At 44.3% G+C, this 27,963-nt stretch overlaps 1 protein-coding gene and 1 pseudogene across 2 annotated transcripts in view; one reads left to right on the top strand and one right to left on the bottom strand.

Moving 5' to 3' along the window:
• The window catches only part of LOC130277345 (immunoglobulin superfamily member 1-like), an 83,084-nt gene that overhangs the window by 22,516 nt on the left and 32,605 nt on the right, over positions 1 to 27,963 (top strand). For both annotated transcript variants that reach the window (XM_056528019.1, XM_056527982.1), the window contains exons 4-5: positions 20,399 to 20,461; positions 24,822 to 24,906. The gene's annotated coding sequence lies outside the window, so the exon portion shown is untranslated. The remainder of the gene's footprint in view (positions 1 to 20,398; positions 20,462 to 24,821; positions 24,907 to 27,963) is intronic.
• Positions 801 to 27,963, bottom strand: LOC130367764 (protein kinase C delta type-like; annotated as a pseudogene).

Raw genomic sequence — 27,963 nt, 5'->3', positions numbered from 1 at the left:
GGGGATGTAGTTATGCAACAGCTGGAGACATAAAAATGTGCCTCCAGCTGTTGCATAACTACAACCCCCAGCATGAACAAACTACCAAAGGGCATGCTGGGAGTTGTAGTAGTACTTTCTGGTGTTTCATAACAACAACTCCGAGCATGCACTTTTGTGTATGCTGGGGGTTGTTGCTAAGCAACAGCAGGAGGTCAGCCTTACCTTCTGCTGCTGCACTCTGAGAATCTGCCTGCCATCGCCGCCGCCAACTCTGCTCCTGGGACCCCGATCCCGGGGATCGAGGGCCCCAGCCTCAGGTGTGGACTCCCGACACCCGCTGTCTGACAACAGTGCTCTCTGCTGACACCTCTGTCTGTTTGCAGAAGCAAATCCCCATAGCAAACCTATCCTGCTCTGGACAGTTTCTGACATAATGAAGGTCTGTGCATCGCTCCTATTTACCCTTATACAGCACATTACAAGGTTTACCAAACTACTATCTGACATTCTTTATCATCAGGCCCCCTCTCCTACACTGAACAAAACCATAAACTGCCCAATCCCTGACGCAGTAAAACATAGAATCAGACTTACTTAAATTTAACAAAGAACGAAAAGAATGTTTTCTTTTTATTTATTAATTTTTTTCAGGTTTAAGTCACATTCGGTAATAAAGTCACATCCGATTAATTAGTCACATCCGATTAATAAGTCATATCCAGTAATAAAGTCACATCCGATAAATCATGCCCGGTATTTTCTGTTATAGCCAATTTTGCAGTGGTTCTCCCAGTCTGTGCATCTCTCTTAGCTGTCAATTATTTCCTGCATTCTTTGGTGAATAAAAGAAAAAACGCAGAATTCTGTTTCGTCCTTTGAATCCATCTGGTCTTCACTGAAGTTGATGGGATAATTCTGATGTCACTAGGAGATTCCACTTTTGGCTTAAAAGGAGGCTCCACTTCTCTCCTCTCTAGTGCCGTCCAGTTTATACCATTAAAAAAGGGATGAAGCCTTAAATCCTCTGTCACACCCAATCTTTTGGTTGGATCTTTCTCTAGCAGCTGTTGTAGGACGTCCCTTGATTCCTCAGTCATCCAGCTTGGATAGTAGGCCATATGGTCTTTAACCCCTTAAGGATGCAGGACGTACTCAAACGGCCCCTTTTCCGAGTTCTTAAGGACCGAGGACGTCCTGTCAAATCCCGGCCCCCTGCCGCTAGCTGGAGGGGAGCCGGTGCCCGATGCCTGCTGAAATCATTCAGCAGGCATCGCGGCATATCGCCCAGGGGGGTCATGATGACCCCCCATGTCGGCGATGGCCGCAGATCGCTGGACAATTCAGCCCAGCGATCTGCGGCAGATTCCAGGTCAATCGGGTCTCCAGTGACCCGGAATTACAGGCTGTTCGGGGCCGTCTCTGATGGCCCCGAACAGCCATAGCCAGCAGGGGTGAGGTGGCATTGGTGCCACCTCACGATCGCCCTGATTCGTCAGCCGGTTTACCGGCCGACCAATCAGGGCGCCTGCTGCGGGTGTCACTATAGCAACCCGCTCCGCCCCTCTTCCGGAGCATGTGAGCAGGTGCGGGAAAAAGATCCCGGGAGCTGGGGACCCCGATCCCCGGCGTCAATGTTGGGATCGGGGCCCCAGGAGCGGCGGCGGCGAGGGACTGACCTGTGTCCCGGAGCAGCAGCAGGAGGTGAGTGACAGCCTCCTGCTGTTGCTTAGCAACAGCTCCCAGCATGCAAAAGGGGCTGTAGTTATGCAACAGCAGGAGGCAGACCACCACAACTCCCAGCATTCCCTTATGGGCATGCTGGGACTTATAGTTTTGCAACAGCTGGAGGCACATTTTTCTATGGAAAAGTGTACCTTCAGCTGTTGTATAACTACAACTCCCAGCTTGCACAAACAGCTAAAGTGCATGCTGTGAGTTGTAGTGGTGCATCTGCTGGTTGCATAACTACAACTCCCAGCATGCCCGTTGGCTGTCGGTGACTGCTGAGAGTTGTAGTTTTGCAACAGCTGAAGGCACACTGGTTGTGAAACACTGAGTTAAGTAGCAAACCAGTGTGTCTCCAGCTGTTGCATAACTACAAGACCCAGCATGCCCTTCCGCTGTCCGTACATGCTGGGGGTTGTAGCTTTTGCAACAGCTGAAGGCACACTGGTTGCAAAACACTGAGTTTGTTACCAAACTCGGTGTTTCACAACCAGTGTGCCTCCAGCTGTTGCAAAACTACAACTCCCAGCATGTACTGATAGACCGTAGATGCTGGGAGTTGTAGTTTTGCAACAGCTGGATGTTTCTCCCCCCCCAATGTGAATGTACAGGGTACACTCACATGGGCGGAGGTTTACAGTAAGTATCCGGCTGCAAGTTTGAGCTGCGGCAAATTTTCTGCCGCAGCTCAAACTGCCAGCGAGAAACTACTGTGAACCCCCGCCTGTGCGACTGTACCCTAAAAACACTACACTAACACAAAATAAAAAGTAGAAAAACACTACATATACACATGCCCCTACACAGCCCCCCTCCCCTCCCCAATTAAAATTAAAAACATCTGGTACGCCACTGTTTCCAAAACGGAGCCTCCAGCTGTTGCAAAACAACTACTCCCAGTATTGCCAGACAGCCACTGACTGTCCAGGCATGCTGGGAGTTTTACAACAGCTGGAGGCACCCTGTTTGGGAATTACTGGCGTAGAATACCCCTATGTCCCCCCCATGCAATCCCTAATTTAGGCCTCAAATACGCATGGCGCTCTTTCGCTTTGGAGCCCTGTCGTATTTCACGGCAACAGTTTAGGGTCACATATGGGGCATTGCCGTACTCGGGAGAAATTGTGTTACAAATTTTGGGGGGTATTTTCTGCTTTTACCCTTTTTAAAAATGTAAAATTTTGGGGAAAAGAAGCATTTTAGGTAAAAAAATTTTTTTTTTTTTACATATGCAAAAGTCATGAAACACCTGTGGGGTATTAAGGTTCACTTAACCCCTTGTTACGTTCCCCAAGGGGTCTCGTTTCCAAAATAGTATGCCATGTGGGTTTATTTTTTTTGCTGTCCAGGCACCATAGGGGCTTCCTAAATGCGGCATGCCCCCAGAGCAAAATTTGCTTTCAAAAAGCCAAATGTGACTCCTTCTCTTCTTAGACCTGTAGTGCGCCAGTAGAGCACTTTTCGCCCCCATAGGGGGTGTTTTCTGAATCGGGAGAAATTGAGCTTCAAATTTTGGGGGGTATTTTCTGCTATTACCCTTTTTTTAAATGTACATTTTTGGGGAAAACAAGCATTTTAGGAAAAAATAATAATTTTTTTTTACATATGCAAAAGTCGTGAAACCCCTGTGGGGTATAAAGGTTCACTAAACCCCTTGTTACGTTCCCCGAGGGGTCTAGTTTCCAAAATAGTATGCCATGTGTTTTTTGTTTTTTTTTGCTGTTCTGGCACCATAGGGGCTTCCTAAAGGTGATATGCCCCCCAAAAACCATTTGTTGCTCCTTCCCTTCTGTGCCCTCTACTGTGCCCGCCGAACAATTAACATAGACATATGGGGTATGTGTTTATTCGAGAAAAATTGGGTTTCAAATACAAGTAAAAATTTTCTCCTTTTTACCCCTTGCAAAAATAAAAAAAATTGGGTCTACAAGAATATGCGAGTGTAAAAAATGAAGATTGTGAATTTTCTCCTTCACTTTGCTGCTATTCCTGTGAAACACCTAAAGGGTTAAAACGCTGACTGAATGTCATTTTGAATACTTTGGGGGGTGCAGTTTTTATAATGTGGTAATTTGTGGGGTATTTCTAATATGTAGACCCTTCAAATCCACTTCAAACCTGAACTGGTCCCTGAAAAATTGTGAGTTTCAAAATTTTGGGAAAAATTGGAAAATTGCTGCTGAACTTTGAAGCCCTCTGATGTCTTTCAAAAGTAAAAACACGTCAATTTTATGATGCAAACATAAAGTAGACATATTGGAAATGTGAATAAAAAATTATTTGAAATATTAATTTTCCTTACAAGCAGAGAGCTTCAAAGTTAGAAAAATACAAAATTTCCAAATTTTTCATAAAATTTTGGGATTTTTCACCAAGAAAGGAGGCAAGTTACCACAAAATTTTACCACTATGTTAAAGTAGAATATGTCACGAAAAAACAGTCTCGGAATCAGAATGATAACTAAAAGCATTCCAGAGTTATTAATGTTTAAAGTGACAGTGGTTAGAATTGCAAAAAATGGCCCAGTCCTGAAGGTGAAAAAGGGCTCAGTCCTTAAGGGGTTAATCAACTCATACGTGTCATGTTTGTTACACCCAAGGAATGGCAGCTCTCCTATTAGCATACGGTAGAGAAGAACCCCGAAGGCCCACCAGTCCACAGAGAAAGTGTAGCTTTGCTTAAGCAATATCTCTGGAGCAATGTACACTGGAGTCCCACAGAATGAGTTGGCTTTTCTATCATTGGAAATGTTCTCTTTGCTCATTCCAAAATCTGTGATTTTGATGTGGCCTTCCTTATCTAGCATTACGTTGTCCAATTTCAGATCCCTATGAATAATGTTCTTGGAATGCAAAAACTGTAAGCCGGATGATATTTCAGCTCCATAGAAAGTAGCCCTGTGCAGATCAAATTTACGCTGGTCATTCAGGTGACTGACCAGGTCTCCACCATTCAGCAGTTCCATCATAAAAAACAGATGTGTCTTGGTCTGGAAGCTGCAATATAGGCGAGTGAGAAAGGGGTGTTCCCAGGACAACGCAAGAATACGTTTCTCTATCATTGGAGCCTCCTTCTTTTTAACCCTTCTCTTCTTCAGGGCCTTTATAGCAAAAAACTAATTTTTGCCTTTCAGTTGAGATAAAACAACCGTCCCATAGCCGCCTTTTCCGAGTACCTTATGGGAGATGAAGTCATCTTTGCTGACAAATTTTTCAGGGGCGCTTTCATGTCCGTTGGCATTGTGATAGAAACGTCATTGCAGCTGTTCTGAACAGCTGACCGATGACACCATGCAGCTGGGAACCAATCAGAATGGTCCCCTGCTGCTGATCGTTGTCATTAGTCAGTCAGTTAGTGACTGACTAATGACAAGGACTTGTGGGGTTCCGGGCTGATTTGGTCTATTGTGACCCGATCGCCCGGAAAATAGGGATGATCGGAGCTGTCAGAGACAGCTCCGATCATCCTGAGGGATAGGAGCGAGGTGGCAGCTGCCACCTCGCTCCTATCCCCTGCCATTGATCCTTAGGACAAACTGACCAATGGCAGGAGGGGGGCGGGGGGTTAAAGTTGAAATCCCCGCTCTGCCTGCCCCTGGATGTTGGGGCAGAGCGGGGGGAAGATGGCGGGGGAAGATTTCGGCAGGTGCCGGGACCGCCGATCACTGCAGGACCGGCGGCGGCAGGCAGCAGCGGGACCGGCAGACGCAGCAGCGGAGGGAAGATGGCGTCTGGGCATGCTGGGAGTTCTAGTTTTGCAACATCTGGAGGGCCATAGTTTGGATACCACTGTGCAGTGGTGTCCAAACTGTAGCCCTTCCAGATGTTGCAAAACTACAACCCCCAGCATGGCCAGACAGTCAGGGATGCTGGGCGTGTAGTTCTTCAATATCTGGCCCTTCATATGTTGCAGAACTACAACTCCCAGCATGCCTGGACAGTATGGGCATGCTTGGAGTTGAAGTTTTGCAACATCTGGAGGGCTACAGTTTGGACACCACTGCACAGTGGTGTCCAAACTGTGGCCCACCAGATGTTGCAAAATTACAACTCCCAACATGTCCTTCGGCTGTCTGGGCGTGCTGGGAGTTGTAGTTTTACAACAAATGGAGGCACACTGGTTGGGAAACGCTGAGTTAGGTAACAACCAAGTTTTGCAACCAATGTGCCTCCAGCTGTTGCATAACTACAATCCCCAGCATGCACGGACAGTCAAAGGGCATACTGGTAGTGGTAGTTTTTCAACAGCTGGAGGTTCCCCCCTCCCCACCCCCATGTACAGCCCTTCAGTTGTCACGGCATGCTGAGAGTTGTAGTTTTTGCAACGGCTGAAGGCACACTGGTTGCGAAGTTTGTTACCTAACTCAGTGTTTCGCAACCAGTGTGCCTCCAGCTGTGGCAAACTACAACTCCCAGCATGCACTGATAGACCATACATGCTGGGAGTTGTAGTATTGCAACAGCTGGAGGCACACTGCTTGCGAAACACTGAGTTAAGTAACAAACTCTGTGTTTTGCAACCAGTGTGCCTCCAGCTGTTGCATAACTACAATCCCCAGATACAGGGTACATTCACACGGGTGAGTTTACAGCGAGTTTCTTGCTACAAGTTTGAGATGTAGCAAATTTTCTGCTGCAGCTCAATCTCGCTGTGAACCCGCCCGTGTGAGTGTGCCCTAAAAACACTACACTACACTTACACAAAATAAAGGGTAAAACACTACATATACATATACCCTTGCACAATCCGTCCCCCCCCCCCCCCAAAATAAATGTCAAAAAATTATCGTATGACACTGTTTCCAAAATGGAGCCTCCAGCTGTTGCAAAACAACTCCCAGTATTGCCGGACAGCCAATTGACTTTCCAGGCATGCTGGAAGTTTTGCAACAGCTGGAGGCACCCTGTTTGGGAACCACTGCTGTAGGGTATTTTTGGTACCTGAGGCAAGTTTAATTCTTGCATCCGGGTCCGTCCCTATGCAAATCCCTTATTTTGGCCTCAAACGCGCATAGGGCCACATATGAGGTATTTCTGTACTCAGGAGAAGTTGCCTAACAAACTTTGGGGGGCTTTTTCTCCTTTTACCCCTGATGAAAAGGTAAAGTTGGGGTCATACTTTTCATTTTCACAAGAGGTAAAAGGGAAAAAAAAGAACCCCAAAATTTGTAACGCAATTTCTCCTGAGTACGGAAATTTCCCATATGTGGACATAAAATGCTCTGCGGGCGCGCAACAAGGCTCAGGAGTGAGAGCACCATGTATATTTGAGGTGATTTGCACAGGGGTGGCTGATCGTTACAGCGGTTCTAACATAAACACAAAAAAAAAACACCCACATGAGACCCCATTTTGGAAACTACACCCCTCATGGAACATAAAAAGGGGTATAGTGAGCCTTAACATCTCACAGGTGTTTGACGAATTTTCATTAACCCCTTAAGGACCCGGGGGTTTTCCGTTTTTGCATTTTCGTTTTCCTCCTTACCTTTAAAAAATCATAACTCTTTCAATTTTGCACCTAAAAGTCCATATGATGGCTTATTTTTTTTGGTGCCAATTCTACTTTGTAATGAAGTCAGTCATTTTCCCAAAAATCTACGGTGAAATGGAAAAAAAAAATCATTGTGAGACCAAATTTTTTTAAAAAACGCCATTTTGTAAATTTTGTGGGCTTCCGTTTCTACACAGTACATTTTTCTGTAAAAATGACACCTTCTCTTTTTTCTGTAGGTCCATACAATTAAAATGATACCCTACTTATGTAGGTTTGATTTTGTCGTACTTCTGAAAAAAATCATAACTATATGCAGGAAAATGTATACGTTTAAAATTGTCATCTTCTGACCCCTATAACTTTTTTATTTTTCCGCATATGGGGTGGTATGTGGGTAATTTTTTGTGCCGTGATCTGAAGTTTTTATTGGTACCATTTCTGCATTGATAGGACTTATTTATCGCTTTTTACTCACTTTTTCATGATGTAAAAAGTGACCAAAAATATTTTGGACTTTGGAATTTATTTGCGCTTACGCCATTGACTGTGAGGTTTAATTAACCTTATATTTTTATAATTCAGACATTTCCACACACGGCGATACTACATACGTTTATTTTTATTTACACAGTTTTTTCTTTAATGGGAAAAGGGGGGTGAATCAAACTTTTATTAAGGAAGGGGTTAAATGATCTTTATTCACTTTTTTTTCCCTTTTTTTTTTTGCAATGTTATAGCTCCCATAGGGGACTATAACACTGCACACACTGATCTTTTACACTGATCATTGGTTTCTCATAGGAAACCAGTGATCAATGATTCTGCCGCTTGACTGCTCATACATGGATCTCAGGCACTGAGCAGTCATTCTGTGATCGGACACCTGGAGGCAAGATAGGAGACCCTCCTCGTGTCTTACAGCTTTTCGGGATGCCGCGATTTCGCTGCGGCGATCCCGAACAGCTCCCTGAGCTAACCGGCAATGTTTTACTTTCACTTTAGACGCGGCGTTCAACTTTGAACGCCACGTCTAAAGGGTTAATAGCACACGGCACCCCAATCAGTACTGTGCGCAGATAGCCATGGGTCCCAGCCTGTGGACCCGCATTATAGAACCGGAGTGGACTCATGACGTACCGATACGTCATGGGTATTTCAGGGGTAAAGTTGGACGTGAAAATGAAAATGTTTTATTTTTTCACTAAATGCTGGTGTTATCCCAAATTTTTCATTTTCACAAGGGGTAATAGGAAAAAATCCACCCACAATTTGTAACCCCATTTCTTCTGATTAAGGAAATACCTCATATGTGGATGTAAAGTGCTCTGCGGGCTAACTACAGGGCTCAGAAGAGAAGGAGCGCCAATGGTCTTTTGGAGAGAGAATGTGTCTTGAATTGAAGGCCATGTGTGTTTACAAAGCCCTCATGGTGCCAGAACAATGGGCCCCCCAACACATGTAACCCCATTTTGGAACTACACCCCTCACAGAATGTAATAAGGGGTGCAGTGAGCATTTACACCCTTCAGAGAATTGATGGCTTGTGCCGAGCCGAGGTGGAGAGTGCCAAGCCGTCATTTCTTTGCGAAGAAGGCAGTACCAGCCCTGCATACGTTTGTACAAGAGAAGGCGTGCCAGTCCTTGAGCCTGTCAGTGTATTCAAAAGTGCACGGCAGCACCGACGTGTGGAGCTGTAACTACGGGCAGGGACAATACATTTCTTTTACGGCCTACTGGGTAAATGTGGTTACTGCACAGCCACAACAGAAACTATGACAGGTCACACCACTTCCTCCTCCACGCTCTCGCTCTCAGGCAGTTGGTCCTGTGACAGTGTGCGACTCCGCCTCCTCATCCTCCACCGTGTCCTCGGCCTCCACTGCAAGTACAAATCTCAGTGGCCCTTCATCGTACCATGTGTGTAGGGCAATGCGGTGTCACGCTGTTCTTCACATGGTTTGCCTTGGCGAACGGAGTCACACAGGGGAGGAACTGCTAAAATTTATTCGTCAAGAAATCGGAGTATGGCTTACTCCACGAAAACTGGAAATGGGAACCATGGTGACTGACAACGGGAAGAACATTGTGTCCGCGCTGCGACAAGGAAGTGTGAAACATGCGCCCTGCATGGCTCAAGTGTTGAATCTGGTTGTCAAGCACTTCCTGAAGTCTTTGCCCCATTTGCAAGACATCCTAACAATGGGAAGGAAACTGTGCATGCACTTCAGCCACTCGTGCACCGCTAAGCACGCCCTCCTTGAGCTGCAGCGTCAGAACTGTATCACACAACATAATCTTATTTGTGACGTTGCCACACATTGGAATTCCACCCTCCATATGTTTGACAGACAATACAAACAAAGAAAGTATGCATAAAGGAAATGGCAGCACAGCACTCACCCTTCCAAACAGGACGTGGTTTATTCAGGGTCCATACAGTACATTGGGACAGGGGGGGGGGGGAGGTGAAGGAAAAAGAGCTCAACTGAGCTCATGAAGCTTCCAGGGCTCAGTTGAGCTCTTTTTCCTTCACCTCCCCCCCCCCCCCCATCCCAATGTACTGTATGGACCCTGAATAAACCACGTCCTGCTTGGAAGGGTGAGTGCTGTGCTGCCGTTTTCTTTATGCATATTGTACGCACCTGTGTCTACAGCATTCTGCACCACCGTTCAATACAGTACAGACATCCCCACATCCACAAGTGATCAAATCTATTTTTGTGACAAACAAAGAAAAGCCATCACCGATTTCTCGATCATCCAAGCAGATAGGGGTACTCCCCTGTGTAACGTCAATGTGAACCAGTGGCAGCTCATACGTGACGCCTGCCGTTTGCTGAGGCCCTTTGAGGAAGCCACATTATTTGTAAATCGCCAGGATTACGGGATGAACGACGTAATTCCACTCCTACATTGCCTACAACAAATGATTAAAACGATGGCTGGTCACGGCAATGGAGACGTTGCGCCTACATCTCACGGCTACATGAGCCCTGTGGGGGCTGAACTGGAGGAGGAGGATGAGGGCAGAGTGGAGCACAGTTTAGGTTTGATGAGATGGCTGGTGTTTCTAGTCATCGGACAGGAAAGGAGGAGCATGATCAGCTAGAGGAGCTAGAGGGTTATTATGAGGAAGGCGAGACAGAGGACCCAGGCACACCATGGCAGTATGCAGTGGAGATGGAGGCAGGGAGTCCCTCCGAGTCACTGGCGCAAATGGCACGATGCATGCTCAGTTGCTGGCTTAGTGACCCCCGAATTGTCACCATTCGTCAGCGGGATGACTTCTGGCTCTTCACCATATTGGACCCTCGCTACCGTCCCAGAATGGGGGCCTTTTTTACACCCACTGAGAGGGAGGACAAACTGACCTACTACAGAGAGATCCTACGTAGTCAGTTGGCCGCTGCCTATCGGCGACATGGTCCATCCACTCACAGGTCTGACTCGGGGGGGCCCTCTGCGCTCACCTTCCACTGCCATGGCTGCTGGGGAGGGGAGGGGGGTCAGGAGCAATACCAGCTCCATTATCAACAGCCTAAGTCTACAGTCGATGATGAGTAGCTTTCTTCACCCGCATAGTGAAGCAACTCGTCAGCAGCAGGTAGACATGGAGCAGGACCTGAACCAGCAGGTGGTGGCATACCTTGACATGGCCATGCCAACAAACCATGAAGATCCGCTGGACTTCTGGGCAGTCAAACTTGATTTACGGCCGCGAGTTAGCAGAGTTTGCCCTGCAAAAGCTGTCCTGCCCGGCCAGTAGGGTGCCATAAGAGCAGGTGTTTAGTGCAGCTGGGGCCATAGTCACCCTAAGGCAAACTCGTTTGTCCACGAAAAATGTGGAGAGACTGACCTTTGTGAAGATGAATCAGGCATGGATCATCCAGGATTTCCACCCACCAATGCCAGATGGCTCAGAGTAGATTGACCATGCTGCTACACAAACACTTGGGTTATCAATTAGGGTTATGAAACCCTCTTGGGTACTGCGAATACCTGCTCCTGACTGATCCTGTGTCTTTCAGGAACTACTTGCCTCACTGATGCTTCTGGCCTTGGGCCTTTAATTTTTGGATGATTGGCAGTAGCTAAATACATGCTTAATCAAAATTTCAACATTGATCTTTAAATGTAAGGGGTTATAAAACCCTCTTGGGTACTGCGAATGCCTGCTCCTGACTCATCCTGTGTCTTTCAGGAACTACTTGCCTCATTGATGCTTCTGGCCTTGGGCCTTTAATTTTTGGATGATTGGCAGTAGCTAAATACATGCTTAATCAAAATTTCAACATTGATCTTTAAATGTAAGGGGTTATAAAACCCTCTTGGGTACTGCGAATGCCTGCTCCTGACTCATCCTGTGTCTTTCAGGAACTACTTGCCTCACTGATGCTTCTGGCCTTGGGCGTTTAATTTTTTAATGTTTGCACTAGCTACATACATGCTTAATTGAAATTTCAAAATTGATCGTGCAATGTAAGGGGTTATGAAAGCCTCTTGGGTACTGCTGATGCCTATTCCTGACTGCTCCTGTGTCTTTCAGGAACTACTTGCCTTCATGATGCTTCTGGGCTTGGGCCTTTAACCCCTTAAGGACCAAGGACGTACCGGTACGTCCTTGGTCCTGCTCTCCTGATATAACGCGGGGTTAAACAGTAACCCCGCGTCATATCACGGCGGGCCCGGCATCATAGTGAAGCCGGGACCTGCCTCTAATAGCGCGCAGCGCCGATCGCGGCGTCGCGCACTATTAACCTTTTAGCCGCACGCTCAGAGCTGAGCCGCGCGGCTAAAAGCGAAACCGAAAGTGGCCGGCTAGCTCAGTCGGGCTGTTCGGGATAGCCGCGGCTAATCGCTCCATCCCAAACAGCTGACAGGACAGCGGGAGGGCCCCTACCTGCCTCCTCGCTGTCCGATCGCCGAATGACTGCTCAGTGCCTGAGATCCATGCATGAGCAGTCATGCGGCAGAATCGTTGATCACTGGTTTCTTATGAGAAACCAGTGATCAATGATGAAGATCAGTGTGTGCAGTGTTATAGGTCCCTATGGGACCTATAACAGTGCAAAAAAAAAGAGGAAAAAAAAAAGTGAATAAAGATCATTTAACTCCTCCTCTATTAAAAGTTTGAATCACCCCCCTTTTCCAATAAAAAAAAAACCACAGTGTAAATAAAAATAAACATATATGGTATCACCGCGTGCGGAAATGTCCGAATTATAAAAAAATATATCATTAATTAAACTGCTTGGTCAATGGCGTTCGCGCAAAAAAATTCCAAAGTGCAAAATAGTGCATTTTTGGTGACTTTTTATATCATTTAAAAATGAATAAAAAGCGATAAATAAGTCCTATCAATGCAAAAATGGTACCGTTAAAAACTTCAGATCACGGCGCAATAAATGAGCCCTCATACCGCCCCATACACGGAAAAAAAAAAAAGTTACAGGGGTCAGAAGATGACAATTTTAAACGTATAAATTTTCCTGCATGTAGTTATGATTTTTTCCAGAAGTCCGACAAAATCAAACCTATATAAGTAGGGTATCATTTTAATCGTATGGACCTAAAGAATAAAGATAAGGTGTCATTTTTACCGAAAAATGTACTACGTAGAAACGGAAGCCCCCAAAAGTTACAAAACGGCGTTTTTATTTCAATTTTGTCGCACAATGATTTATTTATTTCCATTTCACCGTAGATTTTTGGGCAAAATGACTGACGTCATTACAAAGTAGAATTGGTGGCGCAAAAAATAAGCCATCATATGGATTTTTAGGTGCAAAATTGAAAGAGTTATGATTTTTTAGGCAAGGAGCAAAAAACGAAAATGCAAAAACGGAAAAACCCCCGGTCCTTATGGGGTTAATTTTTGGATTTTTTAAATGGATACATACATGCTTAATTTAAATTAAAAAATTTATGGTGCAATGTATGGGGTTATTAAACCAACCATTACACCATGGAACGCTTGTTGTGTTTGATGTTTTTAATAAAAAATTTCCAAAATAATACGGTGAGGGATGAACTCTGCTTCTTTATTTCAGAAAACATTACTTTAGAGAAGAATGTCTTTTTGTGGTCCACCGTCCTGCATTATAGAGTCTTCTGGACTCCTGGATATGCGCTTGTTCTTACAAAAAGGTATTTCGTCAGACAACATACCTAAAACAACTTTAATATTTTCTTCTGACTGAGAGAACTATTGATTTCTTCTAGTACACCTTTTAATGAGCACTGAAGTTACCCTTTTTTATTCAGTCAATTCTTTATTATGGGAATCTCAATTTTGTGCAAGGCTTTGTTTGATGGAACTGGGCTACAGGTGACTGCTGTGTCATGTGACTCAACACTGTTATCCACTTTTAATGAGAGGATTGTCTGTCTGAATTTCTGAGATAGAATCTGCTATCTGGTGATCTTGAGTTAAAGGGGTTATCCAGCATAAGGTGATTTTAGTACGTACCTGGCAGACAGTAATGGACATGCTTAGGAAGGATCTGCACTTGTCTTGGGCTAAATGGCTATGCTGTGAGATTACCAGAATACTGTGGCTAGCTTTCTTTGAACTTGTATTTCCTGTTTTCAGTTTTCTTGTTTGCCTACAAATCCCATGATTCCATTTTCCTCCTTCCCACACATCAGCCACCCCACCCATTGAAACATAAATGAGCTGCAGACCTGTGGTTTTCAATAAGAGTGCCTCCAGCTTTTGCATTACTTGCAGATTGCTCTCTCCACCTATTGAAGCAGACTGGCTCCCTGTCATCAGCTGTCTAGTGAGTCAGGTCTCGACCGCATTGAAAGATGGGAAAAATCAGAGACAGCAGTCATTTTGTATGCTGGTAAAAATAAATATTGGGGTGAAAATCACATAAGAATTGTGAGAAAACCGTCACACACAGGTAAAGACACTATATTATGAACTACGCTAACTTTACAGCCCCTGTAGCATAGTCAAATAAAAAAAAAATCCTGGAATACCCCTTTAAATAATTAAAATCCTCGAATTAATTACTTGTTGCTTCTTTGGATGGACCAATTTCCTATGTTTGTGATCCATAGTGGCTTCCCATTGCTTCAGCCACCTCAAGGATGTGCCTTTCAGACACCATATAGTCTCCTCACACTGATGCCACTTCCAGGCTCTGTCAGTGTGCCACCATGTGACATGTGGCTCCTTGTTCGATTTGGTCCTTTGTAGCCACACGCTGGGTCCCGGGACACTTAAACTTGATATTTTTAAATTAAAGCCCTCTTATGTACGCATCCTCCTGCCACATCCAGGCTGTGTCTTTCAGCAACTAGATTGTTTTGGGATGCAGCTGGGCCTGTGCCTAATATGTTTGGATGTTAGCACTACCAAACGTGAGTGCTTAAAGGGGTAGTCCAGTGGTGAAAAACGTATCCCCTATCCTAAGGATAGGGGATAAGTTTGAGATCGCGGGGGGTCCGACCGCTGGGGCCCCCTGCGATCTCTCTGTACGGGGCCCCGGCTCTCCGCCGAGATAGCGGGTGTCGACCCCCGCATGAGGCGGCGGCCGACACATCCCCTCAATATATCTCAATGGCTTCGGCTCTGCCATAGAGTTGTATTGAGGGGGCGTGTCGGCCGCCGCCTCGTGCGGAGGTCGACTCGCCCCCTTCCCGCAGGCTGTCGGGGCTCCGTACAGGAGATCGCAGGGGGCCCCAGCGGTCGGACCCCCGCGATCTCAAACTTATCCCCTATCCTTAGGATAGGGGATAAGTTGCTCACCACTGAGTCACCACTGGACTACTCCTTTAATAGAAATTTCAACATTGATATTTCAATCTTATTGCTTATTAAATCCCCCGGTGCACTGCAGATGCCCTTTCCTGACTGTTTCAGGAACTAATTTACTTAATGCTTCTTCTGGCCTTGGCCCTCAAATTTTGGCACTAGCTAAATACATGCTTAATTGAAAATTCAACATTGATTTTGCAATGTAAAGAGGTTATGAAACCCTCAGGTGTACTGCTGATGCCTGCTTCTGTGTGTTTCAGAAATTACTTGGCTTGCTGATGCTTCTGGGCTTGAGCCTTACATTTTTGGATGTTTAGCATGAGCTAAATACATGCTTAATAGAAATTTCAACATTCATCTTTCAATCTAAGGGGTTGTGAAACCCTCTTGTGTACTGCTGATGCCTGCTCCTGAATGTGTGTTTCAGGAACTACTTAGCTTATTGATGCTTCTGGGCTTGGGCCTTAAATTTGAATGTTTTGCACTAGCTTACATACATGCTTAATTGAGATTTCAACATTGATCTTTCAATCTTAGATGTTAAGAAATCCTCTTGTGTACTGCTGATGCCTTTTCCTGACTGTGTCTTTCAGGAACTACTTGGCTTACTGATGCTTCTGGGCTTGGGCCTTAAATTTTTGGATGGTAGCACTACCTAGCATGCATCTTCAATAGAGATTTCAACGCTCAACTTTTAATTTTAGGGGTTGTGAACCCCTCTTGTGTACTCATTCTGCTTCCTGCTCCACTCTGTCAGCCCGTTGGTCCTGTGACAGTGTGCGACTCCGATTACACATCCTTCATTGTGTCCTCAGCCTCCACTACCTGGACAAGTCTCAGTGGCCCTTCTGGATACCATGTGTGCAGGGCACGGCGGTGTGACACTGTTCTTCACATGGTTTGCCTTGGCGAAAAGTCTTGGAAACAATGGCCGGTCAGGGCAATGGAGACGTTGCACCTACATTTCACGGCCACATGAGCCCTGTGGGGGCTAGTTAAATTAGGTCCTTTGTACCCACACGCTGGGGTCCGGGACACTAAAACTTTGGAGTTAAAAGTTCAATTTCAAAATAATTGATTTACATTTTCAAATAAAAAAAATCATACATTTCAATGGTCTCCTCATGCTTCAGCCAACTCCAGTCTGTGTCATTCAGGCAATATATGGTTTACTGATGCCGCTGCTGTGCCTGGGTCTGGGAATAAAATTTTTGTTATGGTAGGTAGCACCAACTATAAAAAATCTTCATTTTAAAAATGTAAAAAATTCTTGTGTTTTTTCTTTGGGATTGTGAAGCCCTGGCGTGTGTTCATGCTTCAGCCAACTCCAGTCTGTGTCATTCAGGCAATATATGGTTTACTGATGCCGCTGCTGTACCTGGGTCTGGGAATAAAAATGTTGTAGTGGTAGGTAGCACCAGCTATCCAAAATCTTCATTTTAAATTTTAAAAATTCTTGTGTTTTTTCTTGGGGATTGTGAAGCTCTGGTGTGTACTCATGCTTCAGCCAACTCCAGGCTGTGTCATTCAGGCAATATATGGTTTACTGATGCCACTGCTGGGCCTGGGTCTGGGAATAAAAATTTTGCTCTGGTAGGTAGCACCAGCTATCCAAAATCTTTGGTTTAAATTTCTAAATTCATCTTTTAATCTTAGGGATTGCGAAGGCCTAGTGTCTACTCACGCTGCTGCTAACTCCTGGCTGTGCCATTCAGCCACTATATGGTCTCCTCATGCTGCCAACACCTCCATGCTGTGTCATTCAGCCACTTTATGGTGTCCTCATGCTTCAGCCTCATCCAAGCTGTGCCATTCGGCCACTATATGGTCTCCTAATCCTGCCAAAACCTCCACGCTGTGTCATTCAGCCTCTATATGGTCTCCTCATGCTGCCAACACCTCCATGCTGTGTCATTACGCCACTATATGGTCTCCTCATGCTGCCAACACCTCCACACTGTGTCATTCAGCCACTATATGGTCTCCTCATGCTTCAGCCTCATCCAATCTGTGTCATTTAGTCACTATATGGTCTCCTCATGCTGCCAACACCTCCATGCTGTGTCATTCAGCCACTATATGGTCTCCTCATCCTGCCAATACCACCAGGCTGTGTCATTCAGCCACTATATGGTCTCCTCACACTGATGCCACCTCCAGGCTCTGTCATTGTGCCGCTCTGTGGCAGTGATTCTAAAAGTGATGCTGGTAATCTGCATGTTATTCTGAATAACAGTATTCTTTCACTACCTCAGCACACTCCATATGCATGTTAGTGTTAACATCAGTGTTGAGGGATAGCCAATGTCATTGTATACATCTACCACAGTAGTGCACCCATATTCCTGTATTGTATTATTTTAATTGTTACACATCCACACCGTCTATCTGGGGTAGGATTCTATTGTGGCACTTGTAGTCCGCTGCAGGTATCCTCCATTGTATGCATTTTTATGCTGGGGATCGCCCCTAGCAACAGACTACAAGGGCAGGATCTGCTCCCCCAGTATAAATGCACAACCGCATTTGGGGTTGAGCACCTCCAGCCATTTGAGACCACGTTTTTGTTGTTTGTTTAAATTTTATACTTGGAGGTGTGTGAACTCCATATGTTAATGCGCCTTGAATATCTTCCAGGCAGCATTAGGGTAGCACCTGTGAGGCCATGCACCTATATTAGCCAACTTAGGTGGGGCTTGCAGCTTGCCTCTCTCCTCCCAATGTATGTGTGTGCTTGTAGCCACGCTGGAGGGTACCTGGGAGGACGCTGTAAGTCGACCGAATGCTGCCGTAATTGCCCACTGACCCCTGATTTGCTTATCACGCACAGGTAGGTTTAGTGTTAGGTCCCGCGCCATTTGAGAAACCTTGGCGTTGGTGTGCGGGCTCTGGTGTGTCCTTCATATAGGGATACACTGGCGAATGTCTCAATTTTAACATCAGTGTTGAGGGATAGCCAATGTCATTGTATACATCTACCACAGTATTGCACCCATATTCCTGTATTGTATTATTCTAATTGTTACACATCCACACCGTCTATCTGGGGTAGGATTCTATTGTGGCACTTGTAGTCCGCTGCAGGCATCCTCCATTGTATGCATTTTTATGCTGGGGATCACCCCTAGCAACAGACTACAAGGGCAGGATCTGCTCCCCCAGTATAAATGCACAACCCATTTGGGGCTGAGCACCTCCAGCCATTTGAGACCACGTTTTTGTTGTTTGTTATGCATGTTAGAACACAGCAAAGTGTTCTATACTCCTATTGAGGCTCTCTGTAGGCTAGAAATAGCCTTTTTTAATATAGATTCGCCGCGAATAAATTCGGGTCGAAACAAACTTTTTCGGAAAATTCGGTGAATCGAATTTTTGAAAAGTTCGCTCATCTCTACTCCAATGCCTTACTGCAGTTCAGCACAGGTGAGCTCTGACTACAAAGAACTAGCACAGTGTCATATTAAAACATAACACCTCTCCTCCTCTCATCAAATAAACTTTTGATATATTTTAGATTAATGAATGTTGAATAACTTTTCAATAGCATGTTAATGAAAAATATGCTTCTTTCTATTGTATTTTTCCCAATCTCGTCCTGTCAGCAAGCATTTCTGACTCATGCTGGAGTCCTAAACACTCAGAGCTGCCAGCCTGCTTTGTTCACAGCCAAACAGGCTGTGAACAAAGCAGGCTGGCAGCTCTGAGTGTTCTCCTTTGTGAACAAAGCAGACTGGCAGCTCGTAGTGTTTAGGACTCCAGCATGAGTCTGAAATGCTTGCTGCCAGGACTGGTAGGGAGACACCTAGTGGTCATTTCTTCAAAGTGGAAAATTAAATAGAAAGAAGCATATTTTTTAATAACATGCAATTGTAAAGTTATTCTGCATACATTAATCTATAATATATAAAAAGTTTTTTTGATGAGAGGTACCCTTTAACGTTTCACCATAATTCAATTACTTTCTCAAAAGTATTATGCATGTCAGTACAGCGGGCTTACCCGATATTTATAGACTAACACATCTAATTAGTTGATTGCTTGGCGTGCTAGGCTTCCAATAGAACGCTGTAGTTTGTATGAGGTCACTTCCTTCATGTGATGCCTCCTCCACCTATCATCTATTGAGTGCGGCGCATGTAGTTTAACTTAGTGTATTTCGGCACATCAAGCTACTAATATGCATGCGTCTGATACCTGCACAAGCCAGACGACTTTGAAATGTTCGGACATCTGATGCTTCTCAAGGGCACGCGCCTGATACGCGCACAGGACTTGATGCATTCCAGCATCCTATGCTTTTAATGCGCATGCGCCCGATACGCACGCCAGTCAGTAAACTTAGAACTAAAACCTTTATTGAGTTTTCATTGCGCATGTCTTTGAACTTAATTTTGCTACCTTAGGGCTAGATCAATTTATAGTTTTCTTTGCACATGCCAGAAAACTTGCGCATATCTTAAGGCATATTTAATGTCTACATGTTTGCCGTTATTTGCGCATGTTTACAAACTTTATTGCTTTTGCTGTTATTTGTATCTGGAGCATCTATGTCAGTTCTTATATCTACTGTATATCCTTTTATGTGCATAATATAAAACTTGGTTTATGATGGAGTGGAACTCTATATATCACTAAGGTACCTCTCAATTATGGACATTTATCAACGGGTTTAGTCAGGTTTTCTTTACTATAATTGTCGCAAAATTGTCCCAACTGCGACTACGCAATTTTTCGTGCGAAATTTTGACTGGAAAGCGAGAAAAGCAAGTTTTCCAAAAATTAACTATGTAGTAATAATTTTAAAATGGACTACGGGTAGTCAGGTATTTATTAACTGCGACAGTCGCAACTGCGCAAAAAAAAGTCGCAACAGCGTTAAAAATTGACTAAATTTACTGCAGCTCAGACATGGAGCAGAAAAAGCTACTACCAAAGTAAAAAAGTAAAAATTGCTTACGTGAAACAAAATTATCAACAGGCTGAAAGCAGTTGATAAATACGTCACACATAAGCAAAACAAAAGTAAGAAAAAAACTACTAAAAAAAAGAATACATAAGCAAACATTGATAAATGTCCCTCAATATCTCTAATTAATACCTGTATTGGCTTTAATTTGTGTATAAATCTATCAGGTCAGTTATGATGGTCTATATTTTGATGCAATTGTGTCTAACACAGTATAATTTTAGGATATATGGGGAACATAATAGATATACAAAATTTTATTTTTAGGGATGGTGTTACTGTACTTATTTATTTTAATATGATTGTACCTAGCGATAGCATATTCATGGGATATATGGGAAACATAATAAATATACAAAAATAAAAAATTTTAAGGGAGATACCTCTATTTATGTCTGTATTTCAATTTTATTTATTATTTATATACTTATGCTATTTCTTTTTGATTTTTAATTTTCAGGTTTCCTGCCTGACTACTTACTTCGCCACTTCAAAATGGTTCCAGTATCCACCACTCCACCTAGTAAGTATATTTATTTATGCTTTTTTATTTTTTTATATTTTTATTGACATTTTGATAATTCATTGTTCCCCATTAACCTCTTTGGATATAAATTGACCATCAACTTTCCGTTTAACTCATTCACCTGATCATTTTTAGTGTATAGAGTTACCATGGTTTTACACGTACTGGATGCCTAGTACTTATAATGTATATAGTTGTTAAAGTTATTAATGCCTGCTTATACTAACATAGAATCCACTGCCTAATTTTCACTAGTAAGTATGTGTTGGTCACTCTAAAAATGCTGAGAAAGAAAAATCTTCATTTAATCCTTTTCGGCTACGACTGTCTAGTCTGTAGATCCAATGCGTTTCTTCTTTCAGTAAAATTTTGCAATATCTCCCTTTCTCTCACTGATTGTTATCTTCCTAAGTCCCCAAAAGTTTATGGCAAATGGATCTTCAGTATGTATGGCTTGCATATGGTTTGCCAGTGGTGTATCAGCTCCTGTACATATAGTACTTATGTTTGCTCACCCTTTTCCGTAGTTCTTGAATCGTTTTTCCAACGTATAATTTTTGGCAGGGGCATTAAGCAATATATATAACTCCACATATCATGCCTGAGACTCTCTTGGTAATTAAGGAGTTACATTTTAAGGATAGATACATTTTTGTTTATAGCTAGGACCTAGAGATACCCCAAACAAAGCTGATATGATGTTCTGGGAACATTATTTTTTATTGTGAAGAAATGAATGTTTATGAGAAATGTGTTACATTCAACTCTTTGAATATGTGGAATATTACTGATCCACTTAACACGGCTGCTCATCACTCAGTTATACTTAAAATTATGCCATCATAGGCTTTCATATTTATGGTGTGACTTTCTAATGCAAGGAATATCTACGAGGAACAATAGGATAACAAGACTTTGAGCTATTATGAAACTCTATTAAATATTAGAATAACGTCTTATGAGTTTCATGGCTGATGCTGTGTATAGGTAATTATATGCAGAGTGTGTATATAAAAATATGTCACACCGGGAAAAAGGGATGTTGCCAGGGCTGGTGCAAGGATTTTTGCCACCCAAGGGAAAAGCTCATTTTGCCGTCCCTTCACTCCGCCCATTGGCCCGCCCTTAGACAAACCCACCTTATTACTGGGGTGACACACTGTAACAAACCTCCTCCTCATGTAATCACCTTACTACTGGAGTGACACACTGTAACAAACCTCCTTCTCATGTAATCTCCTTACTACTGGGGTGACACACTTTAACAAACCCCCTCCTTATGTAATTACCTTACTATTGGGGTGACACAGGCCGGGGGGTATGGTGGTGCTTATGCCTGAGCTGGTTGAGCGGGTGGTTGGAATGCTGGATGTCTAAATTTCTTGTGGCGAGCAGAGCGGCACTCCCATCAAAAGGGTGCCCTATTTTGCCTATAGGCAGAGCCGGCCCAGGATGTTGCACTAGGGCAATCCTGTTGGCAGTGCCAACTTCGGTATACATAGGGTCCTATATTTCCCTGATATTAAAAAAACAACTAATAAAAATATATATTTAGATTAAGAACCCCAGCACAGCAAGGCAACAGTACTAACCATCGAGCCACCATGCTGCCCTATAGAAATACAGGGGGAGATTCATCAAAACCTGTGCTGAGGAGTAGTTGCCCATAACAACCAGATTGCTTGTTTTATTTTTAAGAAGGCCTCTGAAAACTAAGAAAAGACAATCTGTTTGGTAGCTATGGGCAACTGGTCAACTTTATCCTCAGCACAGGTCTTGATGAATCTCCACTACAGACTCCTGTATTTCCCTGCCTAGGGGTAGAAAAGGCAGAGCTACATTTGGAGAGGAGGGCACAGGAGGCTTAGAAAGCTGACCCAGATATGATGTCAACAGGAAGATTTTTATGAAAATATACATACACTGATCAGAAATGCAGAAACAGAGAATGCCCAGTGGCACAGAGGTGAAATAAAAAGTTGTTGTGAAGCTTGTTTTTTCATATGTATGATGTACGAAGTTTATATAATTTTATATTTCTTCCTGGAATGTAAAAGATGTTATCCAGAGATAGAAACACAAAGCTAATTTCTTTTAAAAATAGCACCCCCTCTGTCCTCAGGTTGTGTGTGGTATTGCAGCTCAGTTCTTGGTAATAGAGCCAATTATTGAGCCATTATTGATGGTAATAGAGCCAAGCTGTAATACCACACCAGTGGCGGATCCAGGGGGGGGGGCAACGGGGCAATTGCCCCCCGAGATTGCTGCCCCCCGCTCCCTAGCATGGTGGAGCCGAAGCTGTAAGCTCCCGCTCCACCATTCACTAACCGTTCACACACGCTGTGAGTACACAGCGTGTGAGTTGCGGGGACGCGATCCACTAAAGGCCGGCGCAATGACTTCACATCATCGCGCCGGGAGAACCTGTCCCCGCGGCCTGCATACTGTAAGTAAGGGTATGCTCAGGGCCCAGGGGATTAGGGAAACAGGATATGCGCCACTGTTAGGAGGAGGGGGGTCAGAGAAAAGGGAATATTTAATGAGGGGCTGCAGGGCAAAGCACAGGGGGCATTATATGTGAAGAGCACATGACAGAGGGGCCCCCTGTCCTGTGCCCTTCACATATAATGTCCCCTGTGCTGTGCCCCACACATAATGACCCTGTGCTGTGCCCCACATATAAATTATATGTGTGGAGCACAGCACAGGGGGCATTATATGTGTGGGGAACAGAACAGGGGGCATTATATCATTTAATGCCCCCCTGTCCTGTGCCCCTCACATATAATGCCCCCTGTGCTGTGCCCCTCACATATAACGTCCCCTGTCCTGTGCCCCTCACATATAATGTCCCCTGTGTTGTGCCCCTCACATAATGACCCTGTGCTGTGCCACACATATAAATTATATGTGTGGGGCACAGGGGGCATTATATGTGTGGGGCACAGAACAGGGGGCATTATATCATATAATGCCCCCCTGTGCTGTGTCCCTCACATATAATGCCCCCTGTGCTGTGCCCCTCACATATATTGCCCCCTGTACTGTGCCCCTCACATTTATTGCCCCCTGTGCTGTGCCCCACACATATAATGCCCCCTGTGCTGTGCCCCTCACATATAATGCCCCATCATGCGCCTCTCATACATAAGGCCCCCATCATGCGCCCCTCACATATAATGCCCTCTGTGCTGTGCCCCTCACATATAATGCTCCTGTCATGTGCCCCTCACATATAATGCCCCCATTCTTTGCCCCTCACATATAATGCCCCCATCATGCGCCCCTCACATATAATGCCCCCTGTGCCCTTCACATATAATACCCCCATCATGCACACCTCACATATAATGCCCCCTGTGCTATGCCCCTCACATATAATGCTCCTGTCATGTGCCCCAAACATATAATCCCCCCTGTGCTGTGCCCCTCACATATAATGCCCCCTGAGGGGACAGGACAGGGGGCATTATATGTGAAGGGCACAGCACAGGGGGCATTATATGTGAGGGTCGCATGATGGGGGCATTATATGTGAGGGTCCCAGCACAGGGGGCATTATATGTAAGGGGCACACCACAGGGGGCATTATATGTGCGGGATGCATGATGGGGGCATTATATGTGCAGGACGCATGATGGGGGCATTATATATGAGGGGCGCATGATGGGGGCATTATATGTGAGGGGCAAAGAATGGGGGCATTATATGTGAAGGGCACAGCACAGGGGGCATTATATGTGTGGGGCACATGACAGGAGCATTATATGTGAGGGGCACAGCACAGAGGGCATTATTATTATGTGGGGGGAACAGGACGGGTCATAATTATTATATGTAGGGGCACAAGATGGGGCATTATTACTATATGTGAAGGCACAGAGTGTTTTGCCTTTCAGAAGTATAGTGTATATTATGAGGAATTTCTGGGGTGGTAAGTTTTTTAGGGGCCACAATACATTACGGTGTTTGCACTGCACAGCAAGTTATATTCAGAGAATGCAGTGTGTGGTAGTATTAGATTTAGAGGGTACAGTGATTTAGAGGGTACAGTGTGTGGTAGTATTATATTCAGTGGGTACAGTGTGTGATAGTATTATATTTAGAGGGTGCAGTGAGTGATAGTATTATATTCAGAAGGTGCAGTGTGTGATAGTATTCTATTCAGAGGGTGCAGTGTGTGATAGTATTATATTCAGAGGGTACAGTGTATGGCGGTATTATATTCAGAGGGTACAGTGTGTTGTATATTCAGGAGGTACAGTGTGTCAGAATTATATTCAGAGGGTGTGTGCCAGTATTATATTCAAAGAATACAGTGTTTGGCAGTATTATAATAATTATTGTTTTCATATAGAGGATCAGAATGCGCTGACATAGTGAGGAGACATCTGGGCATCAAGTTCTGCAGAGAGAAGATTTAGCTGGAACAAATCCTGGCGGTATGTACCATCTGAATTAGATAAGGAAAGACTAAAGAGAAGACGTCACCTGTAGTCACTGATATCATTGTGTATTCTCCTCACTATAGAGAAGATGTCACCTGTAGTCACTGATATTCTGTATTCTCCTCACTATAGAGAAGACATCACCTGTAATCACTGATATCATTGTGTATTCTCCTCACTATAGAGAAGACGTCACCTGTAATCACTGATATCATTGTGTATTCTCCTCACTATAGAGAAGACGTCACCTGTAGTCACTGATATCACGGTGTATTCTCCTCACTATAGAGGAGACATCACCTGTAGTCACTGATATCATTCTGTATTCTCCTCACTATAGAGGAGACGTCACCTGTAATCACTGATATCATTGTGTATTCTCCTCACTATAGAGAACACATCACCTGTAGTCACTGATATCATTGTGTATCCTCCTCACTATGTCCCATCAGAGCTAGAGTTACTTGTAAGTTCTGCAGTTATGATGGGTGAAACAACAACTCCCAGCATCCCCTTACCCCTGCTTAGGTCATACTGGGAGCTGTAGTTTTAAATGGTAAAAACTTCTTTAGCACTTTCCCATTCTGTGGCAATTGGTATATTTGATTATTATTCTGACATATGAGCACGTCCTAAGAGTCTTAAACAAGGTTAGGGCTGTATGATACATTTAATAATATTGTAAGTTCCGTAATCTTATTTTCTGTCCACCAACACAAAATACTCTAATAGTGCCCCTCCCGAGACTCGACTCTGGATCCGCCCCTGTACCACACACAACAAGCTCTGTGTTTCTATCTCTGGATAACTCCTTTAGGATAGGGTCACAAACGGTGCACGGTGCATCAGCAGAGCGGATGCACTGCTGGCAGTCACAGAGCTACTGCAGACCGAGCTCCCTGCTGCAGCTGGAAAGCTCTGTGTGTCAGTGGACACACAGAGCTACAGGGAGCTCACTCTGCAGTCTCACTGTGACTGCCAGCAGTGCATCCGCAGCAGCAAATATGCTGCGGATGCCCTGTGTGTGACCCTCCCCTTAAAGGTTAAATACTAGGGGAAGTATCATTACAGGGGTACTCCGCCCCTATACATCTTATCCCCTAATGAAAGGATAGGGGATATGATGTCTGATTGCAGGAGTACTGTCACTAGGACCCCCACAATCACTGTGCTGCACCCAGCGTTTGTTTACCACTAGCCAGGTCTACACAACCTGTGATCCCCCAAAAAATAGGGATAATTTTTTTTAACTTTTTATACAAAAGCTATTCATTCTTCACAATTTTGGGACACCAGTCCTGCTGCAACTCCCAAAAGGGATAATTTTTTGAACATTTTGAAAAAGCCATTGCATCTTCTAGTACCTCTATGTACATTTTAACACCGGCAGGCATCTGCTAACAAAAACGGAAACTTTCTGCATTTTACTTTAGAGTTAAAAAAGCATAAATAATCCACAAGCACAGTGGGGCACACATTTAAAAAACGACTGTAATTTGTGTTTCAGTGATATTAACCTCTCGAATGCGTGCGCGTCCCGGGTCGGGCAGGAGCAAAGGAGGCGGAGCTCTCACGACAAGGATGGGTGGCCGGAGCACTGCCCCTAACAGTACCCCCCCCCCCTTGGGTCTCCACTCTTCTTGGGTCTAAGAAAATCCTGCACCAGGGTACCATCAACAATATTCTCCTCGGGTTCCCATGATCTTCCCTCCAGTGAACGAGAAAATAACGTTTACCTCTCACAGTTTTCATGGCAAGGATCTCTTTCACCTCAAAAATGTCTGAAGAACCAGAGACAGTAGTGGCAGCAATGACTTTTTGAGAGAAATGACTAATGACCAGGGGTTTGAGCAAAGAGACATGAAAAGAATTAGGAATGCGAAGAGAGGAGGGTAGACGTAATTTGTATGAGACGGGATTGATTTTCTGAAGGACCACAAATTGTCCCAGGTAACGAGGCCCCAACTTGTAACTGGGAACATTAAAGCATGTCTACCTGGAGGAGAGACTTTGTCGCCAGGAGAAGAAGATGGAGGAGGTCTTCTTTTTTTTGTCCGCTTGAGACTAAATTTGGAATAAGGCGGACAGTAGCAAGCGTCGAGTCTTTTGCCAGATGGTGACAAAATTTCTTGTCCGCTTGAGACTTAAAGGGGTTTTCCAGGAAAAAACTTTTTTTTATATATATCAACTGGCTCCAGAAAGTTAAACAGATTTGTAAATTACTTCTATTAAAAAATCTTAATCCTTTCAGTACTTATGAGCTTCTGAAGTTAAGGTTGTTCCTTTCTGTCTAAGTGCTCTCTGATGACACGTGTCTCGGGAACCACCCAGTTTAGGAGAGGTTTGCTATGGGGATTTGCTTCTAAACAGGGCGGTTCCCGAGACACATGTAATCAGAGAGAGCACTTAGACAGAAAAGAACAACCTTAACTTCAGAAGCTCATAAGTACTGAAAGGATTAATATTTTTTAATAGAAGTAATTTACAAATCTGTTTAACTTTCTGGAGCCAGTTGATATATAAAAAAAAGTTTTTTCCTGGATAACCCCTTTAATTTGGAATGAAGCGAACAGTAGCGTCAAGTCTTTTGCCAGATGGCGCCAAAATTTCTGATTAGAGAATCAACGGCCGGCACTCCAAAGGAGTCTGGTAGAGGAAGAGGTGGACGAGGATGAAGACCATAAACAACAAAAAAAGGTTGATGAACAGACGAACGGGCATGGTTAAAACGTGAAGAGGAACTATTCTCACCCAGGGACGCCTCTCCTACGTGCCCTTGGTGCAAGCGTTTCGGAGGCTGAGGACGAAGAGTGCACTCTTTTAGGAAGTGGTCAGGACTAGCACAATAAAGGCTTAAGTTCTCAGTACATCTACGAGTTCATTCTTGAGAAGAAAGTCTAATGCGGTCCACCTGCATGGGCTCTTCTGCAGGTGAGGTGGAATATGATTGTAGAGGACGTTGAAAAATGGGGGCCAAACGAGGATAACGTCGTAACCGGAGTGGTTCCCTCTCACGTCGAATCTCCTCTTGTCTCTCCGAGATCCGTACAT

Source organism: Hyla sarda, chromosome 1 (genome assembly GCF_029499605.1).
Source record: "Hyla sarda isolate aHylSar1 chromosome 1, aHylSar1.hap1, whole genome shotgun sequence".
Taxonomy (NCBI): domain Eukaryota; kingdom Metazoa; phylum Chordata; class Amphibia; order Anura; family Hylidae; genus Hyla; species Hyla sarda.
Note: the sequence above shows the minus strand (reverse complement) of the source record. Positions and strands in the feature narration are given on the sequence as shown.